This window comes from Aythya ferina (genome assembly GCF_964211825.1).
Source record: "Aythya ferina genome assembly, chromosome: 16".
Classification (NCBI taxonomy): Eukaryota; Metazoa; Chordata; class Aves; order Anseriformes; family Anatidae; genus Aythya; species Aythya ferina.
Window position 1 is genome coordinate 7,160,819 of NC_140315.1, and position 23,929 is coordinate 7,184,747.

At 40.1% G+C, this 23,929-nt stretch overlaps 1 protein-coding gene and 1 long non-coding RNA gene across 4 annotated transcripts in view; both read left to right on the top strand.

The window, feature by feature from the left end:
• The first annotated feature begins 8,622 nt into the window (after nucleotides 1–8,622).
• Nucleotides 8,623–10,992, top strand: LOC311445925. The gene is made up of 3 exons (XR_014698677.1): nucleotides 8,623–8,721; nucleotides 9,883–9,926; nucleotides 10,341–10,992. It is a non-coding gene; the product is annotated as an uncharacterized lncRNA (long non-coding RNA).
• Nucleotides 10,993–16,205: 5,213 nt separating this feature from the next.
• The window catches only part of ZNF217 (zinc finger protein 217), a 28,474-nt gene continuing 20,750 nt past the window's right edge, over nucleotides 16,206–23,929 (top strand). The window contains exon 1 of one of the 3 annotated variants that reach the window (XM_084538584.1): nucleotides 16,206–16,359. The gene's annotated coding sequence lies outside the window, so the exon portion shown is untranslated. Of the gene's footprint in view, nucleotides 16,360–16,731; nucleotides 17,035–17,186; nucleotides 17,468–23,929 lie in introns of those variants that run through there. The other 2 variants (XM_084538585.1, XM_084538586.1) reach the window with 2 other exon arrangements.

Here is a 23,929-nt window from a genome sequence, read left to right on the forward strand (position 1 = left end):
TGAAACATTGAGCAGGAAGTATCTGATTAATATTGGAAACATGCAGAGATGAAATTGCCAACTGTCTCCATACATAAAATGAATTTGCTAAGTAAGAAATTAGCAGTTTGCTACTGAGCTCAGGGTTGCTGTAAATTCACAAGATAAAATACATAGCAAACCTTCTTTTAGCCCTCAAATTCTCATTTACATCGAAAATATGCATATGCATGGCTATCAGGAAACATCTTCAGAAGTCGGCAGTTTGGGTCAAATTTGCAAGGCACTATGTAATTTACTTCAGTGAGGCTGATAGATTGCTGGTCATCGTGTGTTTAAATCTTGCAGCTGTGTATTGACTCATTCCTGCGCTCTCTATGCCAGCCATTTTTCCGTACTTTTTAATGTGGAGATAAGAAAGGCATGTGCGAAAAGTGAAGGGGAGGCCTGTCACAGCTGCACGTGTGCGAATGACCACTTTCTGGTTTTGTAAATCTTTCAGAGATGGCAGGATGATTGGATCTGTGTGCACCATTGTTTTATGAGGCAAATTAAAAGAAATCGTTCACCCAAATCTTCCCTCAGAGATATACTAATATAATTCATTCAAGTCCTGTTTATACACAAAATTAGCAGCCTTTTAAAGTAAAAATAAAATCTGATGAGTAAGAAATGTACCTGTTAATATCAGTGCTTAATGAACTTTGCTCATGGTGAGACCTGTGAATATAATGCAGAATTGGGCACTGCTATTTTTAGGAGCATCAAATCGATGTCACTGTGACACTGCACTTACAGCTTTTTATGTTGCTTTCCTGAAGAGCTAACCAATTTCTTCAGCTCATCAAGACAAACTATTTGAATCATTTAGAAAATGAGAACAAAGGATAAATCATTCTCTGCTATCGCCAATTAATTTTACACCCTTCCAAATTTTAGGACTTTTTTTTTTTTTTTTTTTAATTGCGTGTCTATATTACTCCCTTGAAACCATATTTGAAACTATTTTTTTTAATTTAAATTGTGTGAGGAATACAGTTGAAGGGGGAAAGGGAAGAAAGATTTTATTTGTCAGAAGAACTGATACAGTCTATGTGGTTAAAAGAAGGAAAAAAAAAAAAGTACAACAAATTGCTGGTCACTGAATATAGAAATCCATGTTGTTGTCCATTAATTTGCAGTTATATAACTATTGGCAAGTTAAAAAAAAAGATATGTGTTTTTTTTTTTTTTTTTTTTTCTCCTTAATACACCACCACCAACAAACAAAAACAACCTACACATAGCCAGCCTTTCTTCCATCATTTCTAATCACTATGTATAAATGCTTTGCTAGGAATACATTATCTCCATTTGCAGACTGTAAACTTGTATTTCTGATGATAAATCTGCTGAGACATTGGCTTAGTTATGAGCACAGTGCATGGGTAACCGGAGATATTTCATGTACTGCTTTATATCTAAATTCAGACAATATGACCCTTATGTTCTTAATATTGTCAATTCTGAAAATGCTTTACAAATGTTAATATAATACCTGAAGGTCCAAAGTTCATGGAAAAAGTAGGGAAACCCTGAAACTGAAAGCAGTCCTATCATGAGACCAAAAGTAAAATAAAATAAAATAAAATAAAATAAAATAAAATAAAATAAAATAAAATAAAATAAAATAAAATAAAATAAAATAAAATAAAATAAAATAAAAATATGTACACACTTTAAGCATATATTGAAGTACTGTTATGGTTACTCTGTTTTGAAACAATATCTTCACAGAGTAAGAATTAGAATGTAATGTCTTATTATCATTAACAATATTATTTTTTTTTTTAACTGTTCCTTGCACTTAATGCCATGTACGTTTCCACTGGTAATAATGAGCCAGAGCAGTAGGTATTCACAGCTGGAATTATACTAGCTGAGGTGTCCTGTGCATTACCGAAATCTTTGAGCAGGTAAAGCAGTTAATTAGTCCCCTAGTGCAAAGTTTGCAATCAGGTGTTGAAGCAGTTTCAGTTACAGTGTTGTGGTGAATCATTTCCTTCTGATGCTTGTGGTGATCAATCATGTGGGGCCCTCTTCTAGATTTTCACACTAGCTTTAAGACAAAAGACTTTCAGAAAGAAAAACAAAATATTATCCATCTGTGTACCCAGCATGTAGCTCATGTAACCATTTTAAAGTTTGTTTATTTTCTAAATAAAAGGTTATACAAACATTTTACTTTTTAAAATTTACATATTAATCTAAGGCTTTATAAGGAAATGTTCTCTAATACCATCTGAGTTTAAAGCACAAAAACTATATATATTTTTTGAAATGCTGTTATTTATTTTTTGATTGCTAGTCTTCTTTCTGACATTAAACATGTTACCAGCAGAACATTCAGGAAAATATCCTGATTTTTCCAGAGGCAGCTTTTAAACTGCATCACAGATAAAACTAAATACTTTTTTTTTTTTTTTTTTCTGAAAGAAGAGGCAACACAGGTCCGTACTTGTATGACCACGCATATTTCATTACATGCACAGAAAGCATGTATGAAGAATTTTCACCTGCAGCTATTTTGATTGATTGATTTGGATTCAGGAATGCATCCCTATTTGAGCCCACACTTAAGCATGTGTTTAACAACACGCACAAGGTAATACTTAAATTTGGTCATGCACTTAAATGTGGTCATGATGAAGGATGGATTTGAGCATGTGCAAAAGTGATTTCTTGACTTGTGGCCTTTGTCACTGCAATATAAAAATATGCATACAGAGCACCAGCCACACACTGCAATTATGAAAGCCTAACCTCCTGTCCTCAGTCGTGTTTTAATATATAAAATAATTGTGTGACAATGAAGACCTTCAGCTCTCACAGACTTCAGTGGGAATTAAGGATCATTGGAGGTGGCGAAACTAACAATATTTGCATAAAAATGCACATGGGAAAAAAAGAGCATCAACTGTATAATCATATTCCAGGCCTATTTTCAATGTCTTCTTTATCTTTTTATCTGACTACTGTGTTCAGGGTGGATTTTACTAGAAATGTAAATGAACATTCATTTCAAAAAAAATTTTTTTTCTTTACATGATGGTAATTAATTGTGGGAAACAATTTTTAACTTTTCCCCATTGTTTCCTCCAGTTTGCAGACCTGTACCCTGGGGTCTAGGAAGATTATTAACTGTGGAGATTGCTTGCTTTCCACTGCTTCTTATAATTATAAAATGGTTAAATGAATAAAGAATAAGGAACGTGACCTTGTCACCCCAACTCATGAGTGATTGTCAAGCGAGGTATCCCAGTAGGTCAAATACCAAAGTCTCCCATTTATTTTTTTCCATTTTATCATGAACTAAACCTGGAAGTGCTGATCTCACAAAGACTTCTGCACATTCATACTTTTAAGCATCAGAAAGAAAAGGCCCGTACCGTGCCTTCGATATGTATGGTGCAGGAGTGAGACCTAAGGAAATTGGGAGCCAAACCCATTGACTTCAATAGAGGTTTCACATGAAGGATTGCAGGATCAGATTCCTGGGTGATACAAAGGAAGGTTTACAGAAAGTGCTGGGGGTGGGGAACAGTTACCGAAGATATAATTAAAGTTGTGACAGCACTTACTGATGATCGCTTCTGATGAAAGCAACAAAACTATACACCAACTAAATGTGAAGGTCTCTTCTTGGTTTAATTTCCAACAATAAGGTTAAGCAAGCAAGAGCGGGGTGGGTGCGAGGGCTGGGGGATGGGTGCATTTGTATATTCGTAAGAGATGGGGGATATCACAGGGGAGGCAGAGTACAGAGAGAGCATGCGGAGACACTGGCACTTGGATGTTATTGCCCCCGCTACAGTATTTTTGATAGCTGGATCAATATAACATTGGCTGTCCTTGCAAAACACAACAGGTCAATAAATAAATTCGTCTGCATTTTTCTAGCTTGCTGTGCTGGGAAATAATACAGGTTACTAAAGAATTGTCACCTTTGATTTATAAAACTAATTGAACATAGGTGGTTTGGTTTATCTCAAATCATTTAGCAAATTAAAAGATACAGGGGAAGAAAATTCTACAAGTGAGCCAGTGCAATCCAGTGCATCTGAACACTTCGCAGTTTATGGAGACATCTGACCTTGATTAGTATGAGTGCGTTTAGCACAGCACTTTGGTGTTGCTCACCCTTTGTCTGTTGACAAGATACGATATTCAAAATAAATCTGCAGTGAAGCATTTTTAAAACTATCATTTAAGATTCTAGGAATTAATTTCAACTTCAGTCTTGGGGCAACAATTTTCCCTAAGTAATTCCTGCTTTTTTTGCAGCATAGTTTTGCTTCTGATTTTGTATTGCCTTGCATTATATTATATTTGTAATAGTCGAGTTTATTCATTTCATTGGGATTCATTTATTACATAAACTGGCTCTTCTCTTAGATTAACACATATTTCTGTTCAAGACACTTCTTGCAGATTTTGGAAATACTATGTGCTATTTTTGTCCTGTTCTTGTGTTATAAATGAATTGCTCCTGCAAGCTAAAGAAGCAGTTTCAGGATTATTTTTTTTAATCATGGACTTTTCCTAATTGTCTTTGGCTTGCAAAAAAATGAGATTCCCAGGTGAGTCTCTAATATTCCATCTAATTAGGATTCCTTTTTTAAAAAATAAAATAAAATAAAATAAAATAAAATAAAATAAAATAAAATAAAATAAAATAAAATAAAATAAAATAAAATAAAATAAAATAAAAATAAAAAAGCTTGGGTTAAGCTCCCCTGCCTGTGATGGCAGTGGCCCAGGCTGCACTCCCCGTTACGCCGTGCAGTCAATCAGAGCCTGCCTGGACCTTCCTGAATATCGTGGCATGAAAGGCAGTTTGGATAATTTCAATCCTAAAAAACCTACAGCAATGAATTGGGGGAAATGAAGCTGATTTGTTAACATTCCAGAGATGGAAATTTCCCATATTTCCCCTTGGGATTTTGCATTGGGGATGATGAGTATTGTCTCCAAAGCCAAGTCAATATACATGTATTCCTCACAGCCAGCAGGTCCCTAATCCACTCACTTCTTCCCTGGTTATGAAGAGCTAATCTGGGGCTGCTACATTTCTGTCTGGGATTTCCTGGACAGAAATATGTGCACATGTGCTGTGTAATGGCATGTAGAATAAACCTGATGTATCCGGGATGCATCAAACTTATTGCACATGTGTGAATCAACCATATATCGCATGCTCAATAAATCCAACATTTCCAAGAAAAGTAGTACATGACCTACACATTCACTATACAGATCCTTAGAATTGGGGATGTATGAAAATTCATCTGATGCTACTGCACAGAAATTTCAACTGGGCTGCTCGTTTAAGCAGGAATCCCAGATGAAGGGCAAAGGCACACCTTATTTTTTTTCTTGAACAAAGAAGAGGACAAAAAATTACTTTCCTCATCTCTTTGGTGACAAAAAAAAAAAAGGATATGTTTGGAAATATCTAAGCATAAAAGTAGCCTCAGATAATCCTACCATATTGTACATTTCCATTCTGTTCCTCCTTTGGTTAATTGCTGAGAGTTCATGGTTTTGGTCCATTAGATATCATATGGGTATCCTAAGGTATTCTTTAAAGGATTTATACACTTAGTTCAGTGTTTGTGTTCCAGACTTGTAGTATCTCGGGGAAAATGCTGCATCTCTCCAAGCCGCAGTTTCTTCATCTATAAAATGGGTATGGAGATGCCTACCCCTGTTTGTAAAGTATGAGTACGCTTCAGTGGTTCTGTTGTTCTTATGGCCAGCTGTGACTTTTAATTAAATTGTGGACTGTTGTAAGAAAAGCTTGTGCTACCTATGCATGTTGGGTTGTGCCTTTGTAAGTCACTCACTCCCACACAAAGCAATTTTTGAAAGCCCCACAAAACTCACTTTACTTTTGACCTATTCCTGTTTCTAAGATGCATGACATGAAAGCCTAGGACATTAACACAGTGCACAGTCCTCTCAACTAGCTTCAAAAAAAATGCATATTGTCACAGCTATCATTAAAAAATCTTTTTCCTCCTTTGAAAAATGAGAAAGTAGAAACAAAGGCTGCTCGGATGACAAATGTTTCTTACTAAAAATAATTTAAATCAATGAAAATATTTATATAATTAAGTAATAGGTGCCTGGGGTAGTAGAGGGAGTCTGTTGACTTTATGTAACTGGTCGTTATTATACTAAATACAGGGCACACTATTACTACAAAGCCATTATCATTCAGTACATGGCTTCTTGTTCAGAGTAGTTAATGCATTTATGAACCTTTAAAATATCTGCATGAGAGAAAGGATTAGTGACTTCTCTGCCTTAGAAAAGAATTCTTTTCCCTTTATTTTACAAATTGTGATTTTATTTTCAAAGCTGAAACAAAGGAAAGGCTGTACTCTGGCAAGGAGACTTAAGGCTGACAGCTGGAGTACTGTATATAGGGTGGCAGTTCTTGATTTGTCAGCATGTTGCTAGGGGTAGGGAAATTGAGAGTATAGTAAAATGCCTATTGAGATATTCCTGTATCTCATGGCACATATGTACGCTTGCTCTTTCCCTTGTCTAACTATATTCACTGCAACTTCTAAAAAAAATATATATATATCCTCTTGACGAAACCAGAAAGACACATCCTGTGTTTCCTTTCTTCTCTTTGCCTTTGTGCACAGGTCGAAGAAGTAACAGAATAAGGAGCAGCACAGAAACCAAGTCTGCAGAGGAGTTGGGTTGGAGGAGGGTTGCAGGAGGGCTGCAGTGAGGCTGCGCTCCCTCATGGCACTGGGGGGGAACAGGGGACAGCCAGCATGTCGACACGGCTGGGGGCACTGGGAGCTCTACTGTCTGTATAGATACACCATCTATATGTAGCATCTATCTATCTATCTCTCTGTCAGGAGCTGTACTGCCTCCTTACTTCCCAGACAATTATATACCAGGCTGCATAGCAGCATGCAGGACCTGAGGTCCTGTTGGTGTTGGTGCAGGTAGGACATGAAGAGGGCACACTTTCATAGAGAGTTCTTCCAATTTCTCCTGAGTGTCTGCACAGGTAAAAGCAAATGAAAATGTGCCCAATTAGCTGCTTCCATGTACAATTATCTGGTGTACATACATGAATTAAAATAATTATGCGCCTAAAGTAGACATCCAGCTTCATGTACATTTGCAATACTCTGTCAAGTTGCTTAATTTCTCTTGAAAACCCACTTTCAATAATGAAGTCTAAAGCCATTTTGTATCTAACACAGCAGAATAGATTTCTGTGCTCTTCTTACACTTTGTACAATGACCTTATTTACTATTGCCCTTCAACGTTTGTAAAAGATATTTATCTAACTGCACACACATAGCACCAAAGGACATTGTACAGCATTTAAACTTTACTCATTTTTCTAAACTTCTGTGTGCTGCTTTAAGGGTTTGAATTCACCATAGAGCCTGAGAAAGGCACAGTGTCTGAAACAAACTGGTCTGTGCTGTTCCTGCAGAAGAAGCAGGAAGTTTGAAGCAGGAAGCATTTTTTCACTCTCATGGTTTATATTGTCACCAGAAGTCCTTGATAAAGCTATGGTTGCATCTGTTGGGCAAGGATTTTGTCAGTACCAAAAGCTGGTATTAGGAGACCTGAGAGAGGGCTCTGCTTCTCCTCAACATCAGTGACTAATGCACTGTACTTCAGCCAAACAGTTCTCTTTTCCTGTACGTATGCATGTAAATATAGTTTCCAATTATTATATATAGTCTAAACTTGAACGGCTTTCTTACTCACAGAAACTGTGTTCTCCCAAACTGTGTTAATAGCAACTTTGTTATTCTAAAACTATAGTACCCTACAATTTTGGAAGAACAGTCTTATATTATGAAAAAGTCCATGTAATTTTTTTTTTTTTTTTAACTATCTAATCTGCAGTAATACCATCTCAAATAAACTGAAAGGGGTTTACATTTCAATTCTGCTTGACATTTCATTTCTGATGCTTTAGGTTTTGCATTTGATTCCATGGAACAAGTCACTGTAATTTTTCTCTGATGTCAGAAGGTGAAGTTTGAAATGTTCTCAGTTGCATGTGCTACTGTGAGGCTTCACAGCATCATTTGAAAATAGGATTTTCAATTGTAAAAAAAGCCCAATTATGTACGTTTATTAAAACAAACAAACAAAAACCACAACACTTCTCTCAAAAACTTCATTATTTAGTAGAATTTATTTTGAGGAAGAAAAGTACAGGAACTAATGTAAAAATGTCAATAATGAATCAAAATCTGATAATTTACCCTGAATAATATCCTGACACAGCCCACAGGGAAGCTATTACTCTGTCCCATACCAATACTTGCACTGTAGCAAAACCCCAATGTCAACCTCTGAATTTCCACCTGGAAGTGGGAGTCCTGCCTGTTGAAACAGGGGGCAGCCATCCAAGGGGTGCACACAGAGCCTGCTCTGCACTGTGGGATCAGATTTTGCAGAATGATAACAGGTTAATTAAAATAAAAATAAAAGCAAAACTCCTCTTAAGCATGCTGAAGTGCTGTGGGGAAGTCACAGCTGCTGGAAATGATTGCAGCACCGTTAAAGCAATAGCATGCTCCTACAGGCACCAGCTGAAACTCTGGCTCCTACACATCTGCCTAGGTTCTGCATGAAGCTGGGGCTGAACCCCTGCTCCCTTGTCCCCCTAGAAGTGAGGCATGGAGGGGAAGGCACTGCAGGTAAGCAGACAATCAGCTCTTCCTTACATGTACTGCACTTGGCAGGTTTTCTCCCCCTGGCTGGCTCTCAAGAGTTGCCTGCCTGTGAGCCGAGCATTGGCAGCGCATTGACAAAACTTCCCTTCGGGGATTGTTTGGGGAATTTTGGCGCAAGTCAGCGTGGCAGAAGTTGGGGAATCTGTGCAAGGAGACGGCACTTGGGGCTTGATTTTTTTGAAAGTTACTTGAAAGCTTCTTAGATCTGGGGAGTGTTTTTCTCTTCCCCCTCCCCCTTCAGCCCAGAGCATCGATGGCAAATGTTCATCACCTGTTTGCGCAGCGCCTGCCCGCTCCCGCACAGTTGCAAGAACGTCACTTCTGCAAGAACAGGGAAGCAGAAAAATGTAAATCAAATAAACAGAACAAATGCAGGGAAAGCGATCAGGTTACCGGGCAGTTGTGAAAGGGGAAAAAAAGCTAAAGCGTTTTGAAGTAAAGTAATATTGTGGTGTCTGAGAACTGATTCTCAAAATGGGGAAGCACAGTCACTGCTGGTGGGCAAGAGCGTTTGAGGCAGCTATCTCTGCTCAGATCAAGGAATACTTGTTCCCATTAACTAGCATTAGAAACCAGTGAGATCTGGCAACATACCAGGCCTTTGTCAACTGTCATGCAAATACCCCGTTTCAAACAATCGCTTGTCCTTTTTTTTTATAAGCTTTCATATGCGCATTTTTGTCATACCAGCCCTATGGCATTCAAAACGCTAAGAAGCCTCCGATTTTTTTTTTTTTTCTCCTGTATTTCGGATACAAGGAGGAAGTGTTGATGAAGGTGCAACTGTAGGAAGAAATAAGTAATGATAACAAAGAGAGTGAGCTCAGGGAATTCATTGTGATCAGATTAGGAAGAAGAAAAAGCTGCAGCCATCCCAGAATGGTAATACAGCTTCAGGAGTGATCAATATTAGCTCCCTATTTATAGAACACCTTTCATTCAGATGTTGTGCGGTGTTTATAAATTAATAAACACACGTGCAATAATCCCATCATCCATTATTAACATATCAGCTGTTTAGGCTTATGAGAGTCAATTATTATTTTTAACCCTGAAAGTTTTTAACAGACCCACAAAATCGGTTTTTGTATCCCATTCTCTCTGCCCTGCAATTCGGTCTTTTAGGTGTTGTAATAGCACTACCGCTGAAGGAGAGGACACACCCTAAGGTAAATAGCTTTGCAAAAGAATTTGTGCAAAAATTAATTTAACCGGTCCCATGGCATCTCTCAGAGTCTGGGGCAATCTGACATAGGAGCATCTATATTCATGGGGTCTTCAGTCCCTCCGTTACTGCTGTCCTAAGGCAGATGATTTTGTGTCCTTGCCCATGGTTCAGTACCCTGGGCTCTGCCTTCACGTCCAGGTCCAGGCAGCAGTGACCCCCCCTCCCGTCAGCCCTTGGGTGCATGTGGAATACAGAACAGGAGGGAATTCCCCAGGAGATGTCTCCTGCAGTTTGTAAACCTCTTGAGAAACTCAGGTGGGCTACTTCCAGTATTTTGGTGATACACAATGTGTATTGAAACACGTTGTAAATAATATTATTAGTCTGCCTGAAATTTCCATTCCATTTGTTTAAGAACAAAACAAAGAGAAGGCTTTTAATGGAAGGCAAAACGGAAGACAACCCTCAAAAGAAGAAGTGAAGAAAAAGGTGGCATTTGAATTACATTTACAGCACTGCACAGGTGTCAGAAGTGAAACACGGCTGCAGAGCTCTTCAGACCTGTGATCTCTGTAAGATCTGGGCTTTTGCTGTAGATCAACTTATTCTGTAGCAAGTGTGAATACTTGGAGGGAAGAGTATTTACAAATACAAAATTAAGCATATAATCGTATCAAAACAATGCATTTAGGCTTCAATTTTAGAACCAGTTCAGTGTGTACCTGCCTCTATACATGTAAGCAGCCTGCTCAGAGCTAGGCTTTTAATATTAAACATTTTTTTTATTATTTGACAAATGGTGTTAGATGCTAATTAGCATGGTGACTGCATTCTTAATTTGCCTTTGCTTGTGCAGTGGAAAGAAGTAGTTCATAAACTGAGAGTGAGAACACTGAAAGCCAAAACTAATCAAGGAAGACAGAAGATTAACAGCCAGTCTCTAGATCTGCCCCTTGATATTCAGAGTAAAGGGCAGGTGATAGCAGGGAGGACAATTTGGAAAGTTACAACTAAAGTTTAGGGCCTCCGGTCCTGATTACTAAGCACATTTGGGGCAGACTGTACAATACCAGAATCTTCAGTTTATCTTTTCAAGTGGCTTTTTTTTTTTTTTTTTTTTTTTTAACATATATTTTGTCTTCATTTACTGCACAGTACAAATGTATGCATGCTTGAAGTTTGCTTCTGTTTTCAGTCCTGAGGAAGAGCTGGTGTGCCTGAAATCCCTCCTCTCTTCCGACTGCATTGCTTCAATGAAAGGTATTACTTCTCTGTGCAAATCTTTATTCTCATTCTAGCACCATAGTAGCAACTCTGTTACTTTCATTACTACTATCAACCAATTCATATGCACTCAAATAAATGGCAGTAAGATCCTGAAGATCTTTCACCCTATGAGTTAAAAGAAAAGAGAACAGCCATATCGTGTGTGCTGTCATTTAGAAAAGGATCCATTTGCAGAACAAAGTACAGAAACAAAACTGTAGGTTGAGCAAAATGAGCTTGGAGAAAGAGATTTATTTATTTATTTATAGAAATCTACATGCTATTGAACAAGCTTCTGTTTACATGTCTTCTCCTACGCTACGTGTACTGTGATAAATGGAAAGAAAAGGCTTGCCATGCTTCAAGTCTGTTAAAGTTCATACTCAGTGAAAACAAAACAAAATCAAGGTCAAATAGAAAATCTTTAATAGCTGTACTGTCAGCATGCCTCACAGGACTTGAAATCTATGAGTTTATACACACAGGATGTATGAAATAGAGAAAGGGGAAAAAAAAACCTGCAGTTTCTTTCGCGTTATAAAAATAAACTGTTCTATGCTAAATGTGCTGCTTATAAAGTAACTAGACCTACACATTTTAGCAGAGTATAAAAATACCTACCAAAAATGCTTTTTTAAAGAATGCAGCACTTTGGCCTAGAATGCAAAGAGGGGAGGGGAAAAACAAAACAAAACAAACCCCAAGCTGTTGCTGATGACAGAGGGAGGCTGGTAACTGAATATGCGTTGAGGAGATAGCTGCTAATGCAAGAGCAAGGCACATTCTTGGGGGGGAGGGCGCGGGGCGCCTTGTGCACGGCTACTGCACAAAGTTGCTCCATGGATTATCTGATGTTGCAAGAACCTGATTGCTTGCAGCTTTCTCATCACTGCCTCATCTGTGTCTTCATTTAGTAAACCTAATCATGTGAGCATGTTAGTCAAATTGGAGACCATGCCTAACTACCAAACTGCCCCTGCAGCAGGCGTTTCCTGTAAACATACTACTGTGTGCACTGCTGCAGAGGCAAGAACATGAGAATCATCTGACACGATTGGATTTTCTTTTAGTCGTTGCTGAAATAATGCTGAAAGACGTAATTTGTGTGAAGGGGGAATTCAAAAACAAGCCACAGAACACTGATAAAGCTTTCTCATCAGTCTGTCTATTTTCTAGTCTCAGTCTCAGCTATCTTGCAAACAATTTATGAGCAATTTTGTAAGCAAAGTAAAATGATCCTGATTTTACAAACAGAATTTGCTGTGCAGAAATGAATCCTGTACAATTTTATATCCTAACACATGTCCCAGACACCCAAACTAATTTACAAAGGACTTCTCAAATTTGTTCTGTAGCTTTGAGCCATTAAGTTATGCTGCGATTGTGGTTTCAAGCTTATCTCCTTTAAAAGCTAAAACATTGTGTATTTACTTTATTTATCTATTCATGCCAGCATAAGGAGAATTTTGTATGACTTGAATGCTAGAGCCAGGGCTTTTAAAAATAAAACCAAAACAAAACAACAAAAACCTGCCTAATTTTTTTGTGCTTTGTGAGAAGACTTGCCCAAGATCACACAGGAAGTCTGTGGCAGACTTGGGACTGAGCCCAGATCCCCGAAATCCCATTTGTGCCCTACCCACACAGCAGTCCAGATTTAATAGCTGCCTACATATGAATCTAAAATGAGAGAGTCCCTGTGCAAAAGCATGAAGCTTGGTTGATCCCCTGCTCCCAGGTATAGTCCGGGCACTGTGCTGCTCAGATCAGTTATTTCAGACAAACGTCCACACTAACCCTTGAAAGACTTAAACTTAGTTAAAGGCTTCCTGTTGCTTGAGCAGCCTTATGTTCGTTCTCTCTTTGACAGCCAGTGTTTTCCCATGTGCAGCATGCAGAAGAGCAGGGCTTAAACCAGTTTACAAGACTTTTACTACAATTTTTTTAACGTAATGTAAATTTACATAATGTAATTTAAAATAACTTAAACACAAATTTATGTACATTAGGAGTTTGGGGACCGAAACCAAACATTTCAGCTTTCAGCAATGTTATTTTATTTTTTTTCCTGTTCTTATGGAGGAGATTATCACAATTTTGGGCTTGCTGCCTGGTTCCAAAGTCTAGCTTGGAGTTAATATTGCAAGATCGTGTAGTAACATACATGTATAGTGCAGTACAGTAAACACAGGTTTGTTAGTCCTTCCTGTGCTTTTGTTGTCGAAGTTTTTACTTCATGCATAATACATCAATTCCTGAAGCTTCTCCAGAAAGGCAGCAAATGTCCTCAACCCAAGGCAAACAGAGGGAGAAGAAAATCTAAGATTTATTTTTGCAAGTTGCCCCTTGCCTCATATCAAACATTTCCAGTGCCATGAGCATAAATCATGGGAGTCACTGTGGCTAATCTGTAAAAATAAATTGGATGTTTTCATTTCAGTCATATAATGTGATATTATATGATGCATTTTGAGGGGAAAAACAAAAACAAAATTTAAAGGTATGAGTTTCTATATATAAATACATTTATATATATACATATATATATTTTTTTTTCCTGAAAGTTTTTTTTTTTTCCATGTTTTCCACAGTGGTATCCTATCTCAGTTGATAAAAATCATACAGCTTCTGCATTCTCTATTAAATCATGTTTACAGTCACCCAGAGTCCTGGCTCCAGTGGAGTGCCCCTTGATTTTAAGGAGGCCAGTATATTTCACCTGGAAAAGTACACTTTTAAAAAGGGGTGAAAAACAAAAGGGGAGGAGAAGCAATGGGTGTTGATATGTCACAAAAACAAGAAATATTGTAAAATATGACTCATTGAGTCTTTTAGGTGACAGAGTTAAGATGTTAAGAGCAAAGCACGAGGGTTCTTTTGTTTGTTTCTTTGTTTAAAGTTTGTGGGCACTCAAGTTAATTCTTCAATATAAGGACATTTAAAATGCTGAAATGGAAAGACAGTAGCCAGACTACACTTTTAACAGTCATGATTTTCAAGGGTTATGTGATTGAGAGCACTGGTGGTAGCAAACCTGGTAGCTCACACCCATTTCCAGGGAGATTCTACTTTGTTCTTTCTGCCATGCTTCCATTTGCAGGAAATCGATACCAAAATAAATGTAAGTGGCAAGTCCCGCTGAAGCGCAGGGACCCACTCCTGTGCTTAAACTTGGGAGTGTTTGTGGGATCAGGTTTGGTCACATAGTACAAATTAGTGTGCAGCAACTTACAAAGAAATGTGAAGCTCTTGCAATACAGTGGAATATTTTGCAGGCATGCATAAGCACCTTGCTCAGATACATGATACTGTAAAAGTCACACTTAAAAACAACAACTAAAAATGCTCATTGTGCAACAAGTACTCCATCGGTTTCCTCCTGTATCAATCGCCAGGAGGACCAAGTCCTAACAACTTATAACCTGTAAAGAAGCAGGCTGAGGCCACCCCCCATGCTCTCAGTTCACACAGCTGATCCAGAGGTATTTTAACCTTCAGGAAACTAGTAAGGGTGTGCCACCTCCCTTTATGACTAGTTGAAGGTCTTATGCATTGAAATTTTAAAAGTTTGGCCTCATGTTGTGGTCTTCTTTTCATTAAAAGAATTCCACTTCAAGTTAGTGTGATGTAAGATTCACATTTGTCAATAAAGATAATTCATCTTCCAGAATGGTGTTGTAAGTAATATTGCCACATTTTGTAATGTTTTTGATTAATCTTTATTTGCCATATAAGTGACCTAAATTTCAGCCTGAGCACTGTTGTTCATTTCAGTCTGGGAGAACAGTTTGCGAAAAGCTTTGTTTGTTTGTTTTTAATGTCAAAACAAAACAAATGTATACTTTTAGTTGCAGTTATTTTAGAAATGTCCTCCATTCAGTCAGGATGATTTTATGTGGAAGCAAATAAGCTCCTGGGTGTGATCTCAACCTACTGATGTGAACTAACCTGACTTTAACAGGTCTCTGTGTGTCTTTGGGGAAAAAACGGGAGGAGAGGCCACATGGAAACCTCGCCTCTTTCTTATCCCATTTACTTGAAGAAGGTGCTAACCTCAGGTCTAGCAGAGATTAAGCACTTTGCTAACAGTATTACAGATTTAATTTAACTCCTAAGAAGCTCCGTGGTTCCAGCTGAAACACTTAAAAACTCTTTCAATGAATACTGAACTATTATAGTGAATCTTCTTGCAGTGAAGTTTTTAACTCTTATAATCTCTTATAATTAACTCTTATAGTTTCTCAGCTGCGTTTAATTCCACTTTAGTGCCCATACCTTTAGAGAAGTAACACTCAACAGCCGAGTGCTTATGACTATAGATACGTAGAATATATGAGATAATTTGTTGTTGTTTGTTTTTAAGCCTACGCTTTTTCCCTGTTCTTAGGCTGCAAGTGCTTGCCAATCTATAAGGAGAGGTGACAAATTGCCATCTTTCTCTGTTCTTCCCCTCATGGCCAGTACCTCCACGTGCTGGTCGCGTTTATTATTCACTTGGCTGTACTCTCTATTTATTATTCACTTTACTGTACTCTTTATGGATATATTTATTAAGCTAACTACTCTGCAGCAGTCGGGGGTCACCGGGGCTCCAGCAGCGTGCCACCCCGAGCCGGCCCAAGCCGCTTCGCCCCACCGGGGCCCACAAAAGCCCACTGATGGCGGCCCCTTCCGAGGCGTATGGCCGTATTTACATTTACAAAGAGGCAGCCGAAGGGGCCCCGGGGGCTGAATTGCTGCCCCCTCACACACACATCAGCCCCGTGCCCCACAAAGGCCGGCTCGGCTCCACACCAGGGGCAGCCACCGGCGGCGCTCCGGGGCCCAACGGCCCCTCAAGGGAGCCGGGGGAAGGCAGCGGGGGGGGGAGCACTGCCGGACCGCCCCACTCCTCACTGCCGGCTCCGGGCCGGGAGAAGGCGGGGAAGGGAAGAAGAGAAAGGAGGGGAAGGGAGGCGAGGGGCAGGGCCTGCCGTGAGGGCGGAGCGGGCGGCCGGGGGCTGCCCGAGCAACAGCTGCGGCGGGAGCGGTTTACAAACAGTGCCCCGAGCGCCAGCACCGCCGCCGAGTCCGGGCTCCGGCGGCACCGCGGGCGGCCGCCCCCGCTCCCCTCCGTCCCTCCTTGCCCCCACCTCAGGATGCCGGCCGGGGAGGCGGCTCAGGCGCAGGTGAGGGAGGGCTGAGGGTCGGCTGCAGTGAAGGGGGGCTCCCCTCCGGACCCCTCCAATCCACTCGTGTCCTCCCCCCTACTCATACCCCCACGGGAGGGGAGCCACAGCCCCTTCCCCGCGGGGCTGGCCCCCGTGTGATGGAGGGAGGTGGTGGTGGGGGGCAGCACCTCTGCGGGGGGGTCCCCGCTTTGTGAGGGGCTGGGGGGGCCCCCTCGCGGCTGTCCCGGAGCCTGGAGGGTGTGAGTGTGGAGGGGGGGGAGGCTGAGGAGGAGGAGGAGGAGGAAGGGCAGGTGAGGAGGGGGGGGCAGGTGAGAGGCGGCGGAGCAGCAGCAGGTAACGAGCCCCTCCCTGGGGGCGGTGGGGGGCGAGCGCAGCCCTTCCCAGCCTCCCTGCCTCCCTCCCAGCCTCTCTCCTTCCCTCCCAGCCTCCCTCCGGTGCCTCCCAGCCTTGCCCGGCTCCTTCCTTCGCCCGCTCGGGGTCGCCTCCCCTCTGCGCCCCCCGCGGCCAGGAGGTGTCCCCAGGTCTCGCTGCGGCCCCTGTCCCTTCCCTTGCTGCCTCCCTGGGGCTCTCCCAGCGCCCAGGCTGGGCTCGGGGGGCTTCTCCGGGCTCGGGGGGAGCAGGGGACACCCGCTTCTTTGTGAGCCCGAGATGGTCCTGGAGGAAGGATTTGGAGTAAGTGGCTCATGGGGCCGGGGATAGGGGGGTTAATGAAAAGTTTATCGATCAGTTTTGCCATTTTTTTTTCTCCTAAAGGCTAAACCCTTCCTCCTGATTTCCCAGGCATCGTGTTCCTTTCTCTCTCTCTTTTTTTTTTTTATTATTATTTTTTTTTTTATAAGAGGAATAGGAAGTTTAGAAAATAAATAAATAAGCCCCAACTGACTTCTTAGGCAACAAAGACGTTGCCAAGCGAGGACAATAAAATTCTAGAATATCTAGAGATTGAATTTCACTCCTGCTCCGTGATACTCGCCGGACTTTCTGTTCCTGGGGGTGGAGGGGAGGGGGGGGGGTGTTTATTTGTTTCCCACACAGAAAACCTGCAGCCAGAGTGAGCTGTGTGTACTCTAATGAGCCATCCCATAAACGTGCTGTGTGACTCCCAGTAAGTATCTGAATTGAAGTGTAATAGTTTTGAAGTGGCGGTGAACAACAATCTTTATGCTGTGTTATTGATCTGCTGATGAAAGGCGTTTGGATCTGAAAGGGGTTTAGTTTAGGGTTTTTGTGTGCTTAAAGCTTTTTTTTTTTTTTTTTTTTTTTAAGGCAACAACACTTTTTTTTTTTTTTTTCCTCTTTCTGAAATGACCTTGAGAGCTTTAAAACTCCATCAGTTTCTAGCCGGTGGGTTTGAGGGGAAGGCAGTAGCAGAAGCATCTAGTGAAAATCGAAAATAGAAATAGGAACTGAAGTAGGTGCAGTGAAATGTTTTCTTATAGAAGTATGTGAAAAGGGAAGTTTTTGTAAGAATGTGTGAAAAAGAAGAGAGGGAAATAACGCAGTTTCAGATGTAACGAGAGACCGAGCATATCATTCTTCACATTTTATTAGGCCCTGAGCTGCAGGACTGATACGATCTGGAAGACACCGAAATAAAACGCCTAACTACAAGTTGAATAGCAGGCATTGACTTGCTGACCAGGGCTTACATGCTCGTTGCTTGGGGGGGGCTGGCTCTGTGTCTGCAAAGGTATCGGAGCACCGAGCTATGACAATGGCTTGCAAGCGCTTTCACGCCATGTTTTATTGCTCCTAGGAGCTCCCACTGCCTGTGGGTTTGGGAACACGGCTGAGACTTTAATTCGGGATGTCCACCCCAATGTTCAAGCGTTTCCTGGGATAACACAGAAGGACGGTTTTAAATCAGAAGGATAAGCTGCATTCTTTGGCCGAGGGGGAGGGCAGGGGGGAAAGGGTGGAGGAGGCTTTTTTTTTCTTCCCCTTTAACTAGTTCTGTAACTGAGTCAATATTTTAAGATCTGTAGCAGGAATGTGGCTTTGTGATCACTGATCTTTCTGCAGCACTTTTGAAAAGGAGCAATACTGTAATTCCCTGCGAAATATTCGGGTTTTCTCTCTTTCGGCTCCCGTTTGCAATCAGTGTGAGTTTTCAAGTTCTGCCTTTTGAGTTTGTTAGGGTGATGAATAAGAAAAGCAAATAACTTTAGAAACGCGGTTATTACAGGGATTATTGATTGGCTTGGCCTACAGCCAGCAGCTCTTCTGCCGGCACCGGAGTTGCTGATTTAAATTCTGGAGATTCTTTTAAAATATGTAAGTCTTTGTGCATCGTTAAACAATATACCGGGCTATTTAAGAACAGTAGATCAGTTTTTTTAGTTAAGGTTGTTAAATTATGTCTTCATCGCTTTGGAGTTGGTTGAATGACTTGACATGAGATTAAGCACAACAAAAGAAAAGGCAGGGGAACAACAGCTGCCTGCCAGCACCAGAGCACTCGTATTCCTAGCAGTTAAGCATTTTTACCTTCTAGTATTCTGTGGTGTCAGGTTTAAACGTTAATATTTATATTCGTGTTTACAAGAACCTTAGGCATTTCTGATAACACATCAGGCGCTGAGTCCTGGGTATTCGTGTTTTGGGCTTGTTTGTCTCTTGCGTTTTTAAGAAAACTACCTTCAGATCTGATACTAAGGAGTGAATTGATCTCATTAACTTTTCAGACAAAAGTAGCAAACAGTCCCCACTAGTTTGTACTTGTTTAGTTACTGTGTGGTAAGAACTTTAAGGTGTGTCCTTAATGGCAGCTGACGATTCTTGCTGAGAAGCCTTGTTTATTTTAGGTAGATGTTTTATACAGAATTTCCAGTGGGACGAATTACTACACTGCCTGCACTTAGCCTTTCTGAAGACTGGCTGTGAGCATAAGAGAATAATTTTACCATGCTGCAATCAGTATATATATTCTTAAATTAAAGTCATTAAGTTTTACTGTGTATTTTGAGGGTTTTCCTACTTCCTTTGTTTAAACATTCTTAAACAGTGCATATCATACATGAATTTAAAACATTCATATGGCACTATTAGGCTGGATTTACATTTAAAATGAGTACCTACGTTCTTGCTGATCAAAATAGAAAAAGTATTTCTTTAAATAAGTGGATGTTTTCTGGTTTTGAATGTGGTAAGAGGACTATATTTGTATCTTGTAAACAAAGTTTCGTATAAAGTAGTCTTTACAGAATGGCTTCCAGGCTTTGGATTAGAGGATTTTTTCCTTAATTTTAAGTGAATATTTTTTTTTCTTTGTTTTGGTAGGGGTGGGGGGAGCAAGATTTAGCACAGGGGCTGGGAAAGGGAAGCTAATAAACTTTAGCACCTTTATCAGACTGTCTTATGAAAGGTTACTTCATTTTGGCTTCCTCTTTCATGATATCACATTCAAAAATTCCTTTTTGAGCACTTCTAACCTTCAGAAAGTACCTTCCCCTTACTGCTATACTTTCATGTAGAACAGGGTTGCTAGATTAATATCACATTTTATATGAACGGAGTGCTAAGTTATTACTGTGATCAGGGGAAATAATTTCAAAAGGGAGCTCTGAGTTTCCCTTGACTGTCAAAATGGTGATTACAACAAACTCTTAATTACAAACTCAGATTTTTGTAACTAAGAAGGTCTGGGGAAACGTTAAGTAAATTTTGACTTCCCTTTGTTCTTGGTGACTTTTTTTGTCCCAACTCTTTCTAACCTGAATCTTGATATGGAATTCATTGTCCTGTTAAAGGATTCCATGCTCTGGGTATGTAAATACACTCCCTCTTTCCTGTGTTATGAAATGTGCAACTACCACTGGCATATGGAAGGAACAGCCCCGTCCCCCCTTCTCCTCCCCAAGGTAAAATGGGCTAAGCTTTCTTTTCTTTGCAAGCAGCTGAAAGAAGAGTTTGACCTTTGAACTCCCCCTCACACTTCCACCCTGCTTTCAGGATGATTAAATAACCAAGGATATTTGCCTGTGTCTTATGCTTATTTATCTCACTTAAAATGTTCTAATACTTAACTGTTGAGGTATTGTCTTTAAATATAGCAAGATAGTACATTTCAGCTACAGCAGGGCTGCCATTTGCCAGCTCAGCCCTCTTATTTTTGAGACTCTGGATTTAGAACATCAACATTCCAGTAAGATACTCTTTCCACATCTCATAACTACATTAATTTCAAGCTACTATTTGCTTTTAATGGACTCGGGGTCATTTCTGATGACCCTTGACCCCCCACTTTTAAGGTAACTTTAGTAACCAAAAAGTTGAAAAGAGTTTTTCTTTGTGGCGCATGAATACGATCAGGGGATTCTGCTGACTACTGTATGCATGCTTTTAGAGAGATGTGACTCATACCACAAGAGATTTGCAACTGAAGACAAAAGTAAGGAAAAGGATATGACCAAGCTGTGTAAGATTCTCAATGTGTTGTATTTTAAGGTTTTTTAAAAAAAAGCGTGCTTTTCCAAGCTAAATTTGCCTAGCTTTTTCTGTACCTCCAAACACAAGGCTATTCTCAAAGATTTGGTTTTAAACATCAACTTTTTTTTTTTTTAAAGTGAAATTCCCAAATCTTGTTTTATTGCTGATAAAAATGTATGCCAACAGGAGAAAAATACATTAAAATTTCTACTGTTACAATCATATGACTTTGGTCAGGGTAGTTTATAGCTTATCATAAATCTAGCTGCTCTTGTGATTCTTCCCTTTCTTTTTCTTTTTTTCTTTTTCTTTTCTTTCGGGGGAGGGGGGGGAGGCGGGGAACAGGCTCAGTGGTGTGATAGGAACTGACATCAAGTTTCAAAGTAAACTAGGGTGGGTGCTGGGAGAAGTGAGGTATAAATGCAAAAAGAGACATACTTGTTTATGTACACACAATGTCTGTGAGTGTGTTGCTGGAGATGGAATTAGTACTCAGGCTGCCTTGGAAATTTCACAAGAAAGTAGAAGAGGAAATGTAGTTAAAATATGCAGGAAAATCTATGTAGATCAGTGTGACTTAGAGATTTGAGCAGAAACCTGTCCACGTAAAAGTGAATAATTGACCGGGTGGTGATTCTCTATGTGCTAAAGATTTTATGTAACTAAAGTATCAAAGTCTGAGTTTGTTTATGCACAACAGGTACACTTGCATTTTTCTGTGTAATAAAGTGTAGAGCAGTTTGCCTCTGACATAAGTGACTGTAGGAAATTAAAGGCCCTTGTATTGTGCTTACGCTTATTGTGGTGGTTGGGAGCTGATTGGGTGGGACCTTTGGGGTTATGGCAGCCGCTGTTTCTTCTCCTACACAGGTAGGAAGAAGCAAATCAGATGTGCTCCATCCAAAACCTGTGATGTATATAGTTACATAGTGCACTGTTAGGAAAATGGGCATAAAGGTGTTCTGGAGAAACCACTGCTTTTGTTTAGCTTTAATGCTCATCTCTAATCTTTTTTTAATGCTAGTAAAAAATCATATAAGAAACTTCTGCTTATTTTCTCTCTTCAGAAAGGTCGATTTCTTGTGGATGCTGACTCTCGTTTCTAGGATAGCGTGGCACGTTAAAGCTCAGTGAGGTGCACTGTGCCATCTCATGCATCCCTTCAGTCCAATAGTGTTGGATAATATGATGCCAGGGAACTAAGAGTTGAGTCTCCATCAGTTGGTGCTGGCCTCTGGAAGAGCTCCCACCTGCATAGAATAAAGGAGGCAATGATTTGAAATGTCTATTTCTAGCACACTTCTATTTTAGTATCTTCAGATGCTATGCCAGGGGATGACTTGAGTAGCAGTAAATGTCTTTCCATCAGGCTGTGTACCTTTTTCCATCTTTCAGGACTGATTTTTGCTAATATATACTTGTGGATATCTTCAAAGTGACACCTTTGAAGTCAGTGCTCTGCAGCGGGGGGGGGGGGGGAGGATAAAAAGCTGCTGCTTTTTTTCTCTCCCAAAGTACAGGGGCTTAAACTGTGCTGGGTGGGAGTTTGATTCAGAGTTGAAATCAGGTGAGAGGACTAGGGAAGACTAATGACATGGACAAAGTGAGCTCTTTGGAAGTAACTACTAATCTCAAATTCAGGAATAACAAAATCTCTTTTCCTGTTATTTCACCTTTGCTGCTCAAAGGGATGCAACTTCCCTATAATTGCTGCAGAGGAACTTCAGGCTTGTGAGTAGTAAGGAATTGTCTAATTGGTAATCTCTGAATTTACCACTTCTTTGTAGTGGTGGTTGCTGGAGAGATTTAACATGCTTCTGCCAAGAAGTGTTAAAAATAAATAAGTAAATCAAATTTGCTGTTAAGGTCTCTGAAAATATCTTCTTTCAAATGGAAACCAGGACTAAACATATAAGGCAGTTTATGTAAGGTGAGACTGACTCAACAATAAAAATGTATCTCTCGCTGCACCGAGAGTCTTTACCTGATGTGGAGAGAACAATAAACTGTTTTGTAAGGTAAGGGGTCATTGCCAGTTTAAGTGTGTGTAACTTCTTAATTTAATGAAGTTGCATCATATGGCAGTGGTGAAATGTGTCCCAGACTTATTTAAAATGGGATTACTCTTGTCTTTCAGCCCTTCCACGCCAGGTATTGGCTCCTTCATATTGTCTAAAGTACACTTTGCTTTTGTGGTTCCTGAGAAATTCTCACCTAATCAGAGGGAGGGGGGAAAGAGAAAAATCTGGCCGTTAGAGCAGTCCTTCTAACTTCAAAAGTCAATACTTATTTGTAGCACTTCCTCCTTTAATGCCAAGAATTAGTCTCTTTTATATTTGCTCTTGCTCAGTGGAGGAAAAACATGTGCAAAGTGATGCAAGCTTATATGTTCTCTTCTTTAAAAGGAATAATTACATCTTTTGATAGAAGAGGCATTCAGTTCACTGAGGGAGACGCATTCAGCTCATCTATCCTCTGCCAAAACAGTTAGACATATAGCCTTAAAGAAAAAGGGACTCTGCAGGAAAAGGTTTTTTAGAGAAAGGATATCCTTTGTTTCTATTAGTATAGATGTCTGAAATGGGGGGGGGGGGGGGGGGGGGGAGTTTTCCTAATATTGTTCATTATTAACTACTAGTTATTTTCCACTGGTGATTAAAATCCTGTTTGCTAGACTTCAGGGGGAAAAGGATTTGCATGTATGTCTGTCTTATCTGGCTACAAAAGAGCTTTCAATGTGAAATCTTTCTAAAGTGTTTGTGGAGGAATGCCTGGGCAGTAACGTTCTTGCATTCTGGTGTATGTCTGTTCCTTTAGGTCTGCTTTTTGTGAATTGTCTTCGTTTCACTGCATTGGAAAGCTCTAGTTGTGTGAGAAGGTCCTGTAACTGAGGGAAATAGAATAGCCTTTCTTTTAGAAAGGATGAAAAGATAAACCATGAAAACCCCTCCAAGAATCGAAGTTTAAGATAACTTTGAAAACTTCAAGCCTGAAGGATGAAGACTTAAGTTGTGCAGCATTTAGGGAGTGGAAATTCCAATTTGTGGTCATCTTTTATGCTCTCTTTTCAACCTGAACGTCTTCGTTTTGATCTTTTCCTGCAACTGAAATAAACAACTCTCTTCCTCCCCTTCCTCCC